Source organism: Semicossyphus pulcher, unplaced genomic scaffold (genome assembly GCF_022749685.1).
Source record: "Semicossyphus pulcher isolate SPU_LCO1_2020_fin unplaced genomic scaffold, fSemPul1.0.p SCAF_15, whole genome shotgun sequence".
Classification (NCBI taxonomy): domain Eukaryota; kingdom Metazoa; phylum Chordata; class Actinopteri; order Labriformes; family Labridae; genus Semicossyphus; species Semicossyphus pulcher.
The window spans coordinates 4,189,146-4,200,192 of NW_027211659.1; positions in this window are offsets into that span (position 1 = coordinate 4,189,146).

The following is an 11,047-nucleotide window of genomic DNA, read 5'->3' on the forward strand; positions in this document are numbered from 1 at the left end:
GTACTGATAAAGAGCTTTGACACATGATGCAATTATCATCACCTTAAGTTCAATATGAGAGAGATCAAAGGGCTCGTTGTGGATCACCAGAGGAACAGGAGACCTCCTGTCCTGGTTGTCATCCAGTGAGAGGAAGTGAAAAGGGTGGATTCATACAAGTACCTCGGGGTCTAAATCAATAAGCAGTGGATTGGAGTGACAATATGAAGCATTATGCTGTCACTGTGAAGATGACCTTTCATGTTTTAGGTATAAAATGTCATCACTTAATCATTTTAAACATATGTGTGAAATGTCGTCGCAATTAGCGTATGAATTCTTGAGTTATGGCTACAAATGTGCTTTGTGAGGTCGCAGTGACCTTGACCTTTGACCACCAAAATCTACTAAGTTCATCCTTGAGTCCAAGTAGATCTTTGAAGCAAATTTTAAGAAATTCCTTCAAGGCATTCCTGAGATATCTTGTTTCCCAAGAATGGGATGGACGTGAGATCACAGTGACCTTTGACCTTTGTCTGACCGTACATCCATGGTGCTTATCACAGTTCCTGGAAATCAGCATAAATACAGCAGTTTAAAGCAATATTAAACAGTTGCTTTGGCACAGAATGCTGCAGCACATATTGTATGTTGCACACGTAAAACATGGTAGTTGCAGTTCTCTATGTTGCATGACTATTTCATCAACATACATTTCTGCAGTTATCTGACAGCTAAAGTAAAGAGTAACTCGGTTAGCATAAAGATTTTGCTGAACAGCAGAAGAGAAAATGTTTGCTTGCTTTTCCTGTGACCACATTCAGTGCTGTGAACTGTTTAAGTAGATTATATCAGATTTATATTAAGATTGTTGTGTTTTTCCAGTTTTCTTTTCATGCTGTCAGCAGAGACAGAGTCCAATAAATTCTTGCCTCAGTTCCCCGCCTCACTCTTTTCTGCTTTGGTACACAATGATTTCATCTCATTACATTTCATTGAATTTTGGGTGCAGTCCACATTTTTTATGTGCACATGCTGTCTTTCTTTTCTCTTCTTTTATTACCTCGACCAAGTCGGGTAGAAATGTATGCAAAATAAGGACATTGTCATCGAAGCGGCAAAACTCTGCATGATAACTTTCAGGCTCATGATATTCTTTTTAACAATGCATACAAGCAGCATCCATGTGTGCCAGGAGGATTAAACAGTAAAAAGTCTGCAGATTAAGTTTAAGTTCACATCCTGACACACTGCCAACTGTTCATGGGATACATTGCATCTTGCAGACACGAGGTTAATTCCTGAGACAGACACAGGGTAAGTGAGGTAGCCATTACATGCATGCAAAAGCGCTATTAAAGTGCTGGTCCTCTTTGCTACCTCCACGCTGCAGCTCTGGATTATTCCTGAGAGCAAACATCTGCCGAGCGTTGGCATCCTCTTATCATGGCGCTCAGAGGTTGGACAGAAAACTGTGTTCAGGCGTCCGCTCACCAGCCACACATCATAAACATCTGTCCATGCAAACAGTGCATGCAGATATTCCTCACACCATCTGGGAGAATCAGCTCTCTACCAGCACCTCTCTGAAACAGATCCAGAGATATCAGCATGTCATGTGGTGACTCATCCTGATCAACAAAATCTTCTCCAATACATTCTGTCCTTTTTTCATCAAAGTGAAACCAATATTAGGAAGAAATTCACATTTCATAACCACCATTTTAAGTAGTTTTCTTTAAGTAGTATTATATTAACCTCTTATATAGTCTAAATGATGTGACGTCATCCCTCTGGCCCTGACAGTTTGCCACACTCATCCTCACTTAACCCTAATTCTTACAGTCAATCTGCAGTGAATTTGTGCTCCGGAAAACTCCACTTAAAGGCCCTGTAAACATCCTCTGAGTGATGGGCTAAACAGACATTTCTTTCATCCATGTGCGACCACAGGGGCGGAAAAATGAAACAAAACTTCCCCGGATGGCCACTTGAAGCTGATTACACAAGTGAGACAATGCCAACACATTGCACAAAGGATGTGATCATAGCCGCTTGGATTTAAAAGTAAAGGTAATGCAGAGATGCCTCGAGCCTGCATTCTGCTCACACACCACCACAAGAAGACGGGCTGCGCGATGGTGCAATGGTTAGTCGCCTTACAGCTAGAAGGTTCAAATCCCGGTTTGGACGTAGGGGCCCTGTCTGTGTGGAGTTTCTCTCCGGGTACTCCGGCTTCCTCCCACAGTCCAAACACATGCTCGTTAGGTTTATTGGTGACTCTAAATTGCCCTTAGGTGTGAATGTGAGCGTGACATTCTGACTAGCGTGACTAGCTGTCTGCTCAGCTTTGTTTAGCCTTGTTTAAGTGGTGAGTGTAATTCTAGTATCATTTGATAAATATGCTAGCATTAACTAGCAGGTGTTGGCATCTTTGCTCACCATACCTGGCTTGTTAGTTTATTTAAGTAGCCAGCTAATGAATGAAGTCTCAGGCATAGACTGTTAAAACCTATAACGCTGATAATTTAAAGGGCCAGTTTGCCAATTTTCAACCTCAGTCCTATCATGCTTTTATGGGGAGCTAATGCCATTATGGTAAGAAAAAAATGCAATTTGGCTCTGTGCCTTTGGAGGACGCTATCCGCTTCTTGTGCCCTGGAAAACCTCCGCCAGACTATGTTAAACGCGTCATCTGGCGGAGGCCAGAGAGCTCGCTAAACTACACTTCCTCAATCTAGGACGCCCGCCTCTGATGTCACGTCTCGTTCAAAATCGTCAGGTTTGAAATGCAGACTGCAGACCTGAAGATTTTTTAGACGATCCATTGGTATATTCTCGTCATATTTCGGATTCTGTCCCGCTCTGAGCCGTTGCCTGCAGCAGAAACGGTAGTATTTCACTCCAGCGTCTCTCGCTGGGCCGTTCCTTTCAGAGGGAGGGGCGCAATGCATGCTGGGTGTTGTAGGAATGTAGAATGGGCGAAACCACAAGCTGTTTGTACCACTTTCTCCACAGCTATGGCACCAATTTCAAATATTATTGCTTCTATCGATTACAGAGAACACCAGCTTTGACTGACAGAGGCTTTTTCCAGGAGCGAGTTGCTCCTTTAAAGTTTGCTAACCCCTCGTTTGTCTCCAGCTCCTTCTTGTCCAGTTATGGTTAATTCTGCCTAAAAATTAGGGTATTTAACAAAAACGTGACTTCATGTCGGCTCTGTCCACTTCCTTTATGTGGTGCATGTTTGTTGCCTGTGCTCCTGTCACAGATTTGAAGTGGGAGAATATGATTAGCAATATTTGAATCACAATCTGATGACAGTTGCGGGGTTGTGTACGTTTCTTGCCAACACAGTCAATCAAATGTGATTAAACCACACCAACACAGTGATGATGAGGCACAATAGCTCAGCTTTGGAGTACAAGACTGTATGTGTCTATGTATATGTAGCTCATTTAGTCAGGAATACTTAATACTGTAGAGAAATACTTTTAAATATAGTATAAAATACTTTCGTCCTCTCCTTCTTCCTGTTTTTAAGACTGTAGGAGTGAGATTTTAAAATGTTCTGAAGCGAAGGACGAGCTGAATAAACCGGATATAACTTAATATCTTCTAAGGCTGCTTTCTTCTCAGTGTTTGCTTCTTTCATGTCTGAATTTCCTGTAAAATAAAATCATACTTTCTGCTGAAAAGATGGAGGAGGAGGAGGTTTTCCTGCTAATCAACCTTCTGCGCTTGACCCCTGTTGTTGAAGGGCGGCCGTTTCTATGGATACACGAGTGAATCAAAGGGAGCCCACTGCTCCTCTTCTCACCTGATGACGATCACACCGGTGATGACACAAATCACAGCGGGGGTGTTAAAGAAATCTGTGAGCATGTAATGAAGGAAGGAGTGAGCAAGACATTTTTTGTATACGTTCCTTTGTCCTTCTGTTGTACTTTCTTTGCTTCTGTGAGCCACATAATAACTCCATTAGAATGGGCTTATTGGGGGATGTCAACAGGTTTTACATACAGTGCAGACGGTTTTGCATCGAAAGGAAACACGAAAGGAATATTTGTGAGACTCCATCATGATCTGGAGCTCTGTAGTTTTACTGTCTGTTAATATTTCTGCTCCGACCGGAAGTAAAACAATTCAACGCTCCCCATTGACTTTGTATTTCGTGACAGTGCCTCCCTCTCACTTTCGTCAGCTAGCAAACAAAAGAAAAGCTGCTGTGTAAGAGGTTAAATGATGATCCTGCCAAAGCCTGTGTTTAAGTAAGATTTAAAGTTTGCACACTGTTTTGCACATAAACACCTCTACCTCTCTCTGCCTCTAACTGTGTATTTTTTCTATATCATATTTATATACATTCACCAGCCACTTCATTAGGTACACCTGAAAAATCTAATGTAATCCAATACAGCTCAGCCATAAGATTTGCTTTTATGTTGCCTGTAATGTACAGGCCTTTTTCTAAGCTGTCATAGAGGTGTTCACTCAAAGTTGACCAATTATGACCTCATATATATATATATATATGAGGTCATAATTGGTCAGTAAGAGCCAACAAACAGCTTCAAGTGCGATCGGGCACTGGTGCCAACAGGCCGTGTATATTTTTTGTAAATAATAATAATCATTATCAGCAACATCAACAAGATGAGTACAGTCGTCATCATCTTCATGAAAATCCTAGCCAGCATAAACTACATCCTCGATGTAGTTTATGCTGGCTAGGATTTTCTCTGCGGACAGAAATGGAGTTTGGTAGCTCGTTCCACCAGCTGGGGACGACTGAGGAGAAGAGTCTGGTTAGAGACTGAGGGCCCTGTTGTGATGGGAGCACCAGGCGCCTTTCATTGCCAGTGCTGTTGTATTGAACTGCATTAGATTTTTCAGGTGTACCTAATGAGCTGGCCAGTGAGTGGATATTATTAAGCATTTATATATATCTGTCTGTCTGTGTGTGTTTGTCTGTCTGTAATTATCTACCTGTCTGTATCTATCTATGTATCTGTCTATCTAGCTACATCTGTCTGTCAGTCCGTCTGTCTGTCTGTCTCTCTCGTTGCAGTCATGTCATTCTGAACGTTTTTATTCCTACCTCTTATCTAATATTGTGGCGCAGATTTTTCCCCTCTGGTGGTCGTGGTTTACCGAGTATGCCGTCTTGCACTCTGCCTCTATACTGAACTGCTATAGCTGAAATGGTTTTAAATGGATAAATAAACTGCCTTTACATTTTTAGAGAAAATAAACATCATCACATACAATGCCTTCATATGTAGCGCACTCTCAGAGGAAACTCTCATACTGACCTACATATGGTGGATAATGCAGCAGCCACAGATTCGAGCACTCGACGCTATCATTAATCACACCTGGCTGTTAGATTCGATAAGTTGTTGTGTGCTTGCATGTCAGCGTGACCTGATTTGTTCTGATTTGACATTCCTGCACGTCCTCAGAGGGTTGTTAGTCAAGGCCAGCACATGATGGAGGAGGTCAGGTGTGGAGAAGATTTGAAAGAAGCACAGGGGGGTGGGACAAAGGTAGCGGATGACAAACTATCTTGGTGTCGCTGATGGCCTCTGCAGCCTTAATTCCCTTGGTGACTTGTTAGCGGGATGTCAAAGTGCACGGTTACTCCCCTCTGTAAGAAGGGACCTATTACAAGAAACCAATTTGAATTTGTTTTACAGTGAAAGGTATGAAGGAGGCAGCACTTACTGTACTCAAACAGCCTGTGACTGATCGCGTCCTTATAAATTATTCATGGTTTTAGACGCCCCACGAGCAGCTGAGTGGGCTGAATTCCCAGGCGGATACAACTCAAGGTCATCGATTCCCTAACTAGAGCTGAGGCCAAAAGCTTGTCAGATGTCAAGTCCTTTAGTTCCTGTTTCCTTTGAAATTGGAATCAAACTGTCATGAGTGACAGAGAAATGTTGGCATAAACAGTTTGATAGATTGATGCTGCCAGACCATGAAATTACTAAAGTCTCTCAGTCTCAAAAGATGAAGAGGAATTTAAATGAGACTTTCCTCAATCTACAAATCCCCAAATCCTCAATAAACGTATTTATTATTCACTGTAAGTCCTTCTGTTGGTATCAGGCAGCTTCAGATTTAGGGACAATTCTCACCACAGGCGTTCACAGAAATAAAAAAGCAACAAAATTATGTGTTAAAATTCTGAAAAATGTGTGTTGCAGCCAGAAAAAAAGAGAAAACAAGGTCTTCTGGTCGCTGCTACTAATAGGAGAATTAAATGTTTGAAATAGGTATAAAATACATAAATTAAATGTTAAGTTTGTCCCAAGGTAGGGTCCATATGAAAGGTCATATTGTACCTTAACCAATAAGGTTCATTATGGTGGTCATTTTAGGACAGCAGATACAGCTTATCAGCTCTTCATTTGCATCCTTTCAACCATATACATCGTATTGCCTCAGGTGTTCTTATAGCTAGCATGTTGTTAGCATGGCCGTTTAATTCTGCTTTAATGGTATGGGTCTGTACTGGTGTTTATGTCAGCCATATTTAACAAGAAAGTGCAAGAAAGATGTTTTTCAGCTAGGTTACTCAGAAACAACGTCTACCTTAAAGAGCTAATCCACCAGGAAGCTAATGCAAGATTTTCAACTGTAAAATGTCCAACGCAGTAAAAATGGTTGTCACATTTCTTAAATAATCAAATGTAAGCAATCCTTATGAAATAAAAGGTTGTTTATGTTTTGTTAATGCCAATAAAAACACATCTGAATTAGCTGTGCTTTCAGCTGAGAATTAGCAGGCTAACATGCTAACAATACAGCTAAGTTACCACACACATGTAAACAAAAGGATGTTAGCATGTAACATTTAGCTTCTTAGCATACGAATTATATCTTAATAGAACTCTAATGCTAGCATTACCATTTGTAAGGTTATTAAGCAAGATAGCATGGAGCTAACCACCAACTGGAAATGCCATCCAGGGCCACACAGCTAGCATGGCTAACGCAGAAAACACAATAATCATTGAGACTGCAGAAGTTTTGCCCTTTAAAGCTCCTGTGAGGAGTTTTTCAGTGGTTATGAAACAGACTGAAATTAATTCTGATTACTCTACATGACCTACAAAAGCAACAACATTGATATTTCTAGTTATTTTTAATGCCTCAAACTGCTGGCAGGGGGTAGGTGTCAGACGAAAGCGATTAACTGCACGCTGACTTTGTTTACATTTCCCAAAAATTTGAAGTGAGTGATACATATGCCTTTTTTTCATTAATTTAATTAAAGAAAAACATGATATATTCCAGGTGTGGTAAAGAGTCCTACCTGTCTCAGGATGAAGCTGGTGGAGGTGGTGCTGCCGTCAGACCTCTTCAGCCGGCTGCGTCGTGAGTAAGTCCCTCTGTTAGCCTGTGAAGACAAAACAAACACACACACAATTGTTGATTCTTTTATTGTTCCATTGTGCCTATATTTATCCCTTGTTGTCTTTCACGCTAACTCAAGGGCACCTTCCCTCCAGGAAACCCCATTGGAACCAGCATCTCAGCCCCCGGCGGTGACAGAACTGTGGCTCTTTACAGCTGCATCTTGTCCTCTATGATGACCTATTTCTACAAAGTCAGACTTCTGCTTTATTGACTGCCATACCAAAAAGCCATCATTCATTTGTTTTGGATAAACTGCAGAGACTTACTTTATGTGATCCACTTTCAGACGTAGTTAATCTGTTTCAGTGCCTGAGGAGCTAATGAGGTAACACTTCACCTGAGATGCGAGAGGAGGGGCGAAACACTTCTCAGCTTTTCTAACGCTGAATGAGGCATCTTGTCCTCCTGTGACATTAGAGACCATCTTGGATAAATAGCTGCTTCCACCACATTTATTTAGTACATTTATAGGGTTGCCATTATGTCTGCTCAAAGCCTGAGGCTATTCAGCTGGCAAAATAGTCTAATAGTCAGTTTCGATTGAATCACAGGGTCCTCATGAGCAGATTGATTTGCACAGTTTAAATAAAGATATGCGTTCAAACTTAACTCCATAATTGTATTATAATATTAGACAACAAAGAGCATTAACACTGGAGAAGCTGGGACAAGGTCAGCATTAGGCCTAAAAATTACTTAAAAGAACAATTTATCTGTTGTTAGTTTTTCCAATAATGTATGCATTCTCTTGCACTTTTTAGATAGCCTACATCTGTCTCTGCAAAGCCACTGTTTTTATCTCTGCAGAATTTGTTATGTAAAATCCCTTTAATAATGCAGAGTGCTATCTATCTATCTGTCTATCTATAATTCTTAATGGGATTTGTTTGCATGCATTTAAGGACACAGGCTGTAGAAATACTGATGCATTAGAGGTAGTCTACAGATTACAGCTCTGTTCAGTATCAATATGTGAAGCAAGTTCTGCAACAATGGTGCTAAAAATGACTTCTTCTGAGGGAGCAAAGTGACTCGGAGCACCTCATAGATCATGACTGGAGTACCGTCAGATAATGCTGAATAATTAAGAGCCCAATCTAATTTCTTTTTGAATAAATCAGACACTCAGCATACTGCAGGACGTGAGCTTCTTCTTGATTAATGACACCTCCGGGGCTCATTAGCAAACATGAAAAATGTAGCTTCAGTTTAACAGGGAGCAGTATGATGAGTTTAGTGACTGTGGGACAGCAGTGTTCATTTTTAGAATAGTTATTATTGTTTTGTAACAATAAGAGTGTGTACTGAAATATAAAATACACATTTTCCAATCAATATTATAGTTCTTAGTCCTGTTTGTGTTACATTTGTTGTTATAAGTTGTTATAAAGGAGAGACGAGGAGTAAGAAGAGTGTCTGTGATTCAATTTCCTACCTGAAACACAGGCTTCTGCATCCCCTCTCCTATCCCGTGTCGGGTGTAGATGTGACGGGACATCTCAGCCAGTTCATCGGTCCAGGGCGGAGGCTGCCGCTCGGTGCCGCTCCACTGGAACTGCTGCGGGTCCGGGGGCGGACAGTGCACTGCCGGCTCCAGCTTTGCTCCGGTTCCGCTTCAACACAACAGAAGAGAAAGAGAAAAAAGACGGGCTCGGCTGTGAAGATGTGTCCCGCACTCTGCGGTAGCTCTGCTGCACGGATGAAGCTCGAGCATCAGTGCGAGCACAGATATTAACCCTCCCCCTCCACTCCCATCATCACTCAGGGCTTCAATGGTGCTGCGTTCAAGGACAACTCTGAAATTCAGCATCGCAGTTTGAGACACATGAAGGATGAAAATGTAAACTACTTTCTCAACAGGACGCGATTGTACTAATCTCAATTTACTGTAAACGAGACAACAAACATATACATTGATTTGCTACATATATATGTGGCATATATAGACTTAATTAGCTTACACGGAGAAATTACATCCATCAAGTTTTTTTTACACATACTCATTAGGAATATAAACCCATAAATCGTTTCTTTAAACTTTTCTATTTGTGAAAGTTTCTTAAAATCTGTGATACATATTTTAGTAATATCTATTTGATATAATTCAGATTATTGTCTTATCTTCCTAATGCTCATGTCATTTGGTCTCCTTTTTTTTATTTGCCTTGTCTTGTTCTATTAGCTTTTGTAAAGTGTGTATCATTGTTAAGAGCTACATAAAAAAGCACTTCACTACAGAAGCTCCGAATGCAATAATCTAATCAGAAAAATATTTACAGCTGTTTTACTACGTAACAACAATAGTAATAATGATAATTTATAATGCACCCTTAAAGTTACAAAGTGCCTTACATGAGTAAAACAGGTGGACAAAAGACATATTATATTAAGATTAAGATGTTAAAATAACCATAATAAAAATAAATAAATAAAAAAGCACACCAGTTAAGAGAAAGCCATAAGATAAAAGAAAGTCAGCAGTAACAATAACTTTACGTTATTTTTCATATCAAAAAATAAAAGAGGAGTCATGTAAAATAAAAACATGACATGCAATTCTGGTTGGGCAATAACTTAAGTTGTTTAACTGTGCAAAAACAGAATGCAAAGATTTGAACTCCAGGCAGAGGAAAATAAGACTGATCAAAGGTTTTAGGTTACCAATATAAATGATTGTATTTAACTAGTAAAAGTAGCACCAGAACCATGTAGTCATGTAATGGGTGAAAGGACGGCTAAATTAAATTTGATACGGTAAGGCCTAAAATAACTCAAAGAAAAACGGATTAAAATGGTTGAACTCTTTATATGAACGTTTCCGATTTTGGAAGTTCGATTTTACGAGGAGCATTTGAAGGCAGCGTAAACTCTCCCTGAATGTACCAGCATGACCTGGCATTTGGCTGGAGTTCAGGCGTATTCATTCAGCTCACCTCACCATTGTATAAAAACACAATAACCCTCATAAAACATGAATATTGTCCCTCAACACACACTGTAGGCTGGATAAAGAGAAAAATCTAAACAAAAAAGAAAACGTAGGAGGAAGGGTTGGAACATAAAATGATTCAGCAGTGTTTTTTTTCAAACGTTTCCAATAATGACAACTTTAACTTTAAATCTTAATATTTAAATATGTAATATGCAGTATTTTATGTAAATTTATAGCACATAAAAAATCACTTTCTACCGATTTAGTGCTGTATTCTGTACCCAAAAATAACACAGGCCAGTTTTATCTCAGCAAAGAACCCAGGACAAACAACAGCTTATAATATCTCCTCAGTCATCCTCACCAGACAGCGCTACCAGCTGCGATGTTTTCACTCAATCCCACCGCAGGTCTGCAGAAAGCCTTCACTGACTTCTTATCCTGGAGGACAGCCTGCGGTGTCTGGCCTTAGTCATTTAAGGAAAGAAAACAGTTTTATCTGCAGTTTGCCACACTGGCATTTAAAGGGTCCCCTTTGCATCCTTCTGAAAAGTAAAGATCAGAAACTATAGAGGGCCATGCTCGATGAATAAATCATGTCCTCTGGGTAATGATCGACTCATTACTCACGTGAAGCTGGTGATGTGCGCAGGGAAGACGTAGAGGCTAATTAGTAGGACAGTTACTATTTTAATCACCGTCTTCTTA